This window comes from Nannospalax galili, unplaced genomic scaffold, assembly GCF_000622305.1.
Source record: "Nannospalax galili isolate Female #2095 unplaced genomic scaffold, S.galili_v1.0 C46651358, whole genome shotgun sequence".
Classification (NCBI taxonomy): domain Eukaryota; kingdom Metazoa; phylum Chordata; class Mammalia; order Rodentia; family Spalacidae; genus Nannospalax; species Nannospalax galili.
In genome coordinates this window covers 1-304 of record NW_008420505.1, presented here as the reverse complement: position 1 = coordinate 304, position 304 = coordinate 1, and the positions used below count along the sequence as shown (strand labels likewise).

Here is a 304-nt window from a genome sequence, read left to right as displayed (position 1 = left end):
TCAGTAGTTAAGAGCATATACTGTTGTTGCAGAGGACCTGAGTTTGATTCCTAGTACACAGGTCAGATGGCTCACAATAGCTTATAACTACAGCTCCTGACACCTCAGGCTCCATGGGCACCTGCACTCACATGAACATACACATAAACACAAATAAATCTTCAGTGCTCACTTCAGCAACACACATAGCAACACATAATACTAAAATTGGAACTATATGGAAAAGATTAGCATGGCCCCTGCAGAAGGATGACAAGAAAATTCATAAAGCATTCCATATTTAAAATAAATGTATCTTTTTTTT

At 37.8% G+C, this 304-nt stretch overlaps 1 pseudogene; it reads left to right on the top strand.

The window, feature by feature from the left end:
- Nucleotides 1-186: 186 nt before the first annotated feature.
- On the top strand, nt 187-284 carry LOC115069044 (annotated as a pseudogene).
- Nucleotides 285-304: the final 20 nt, after the last annotated feature.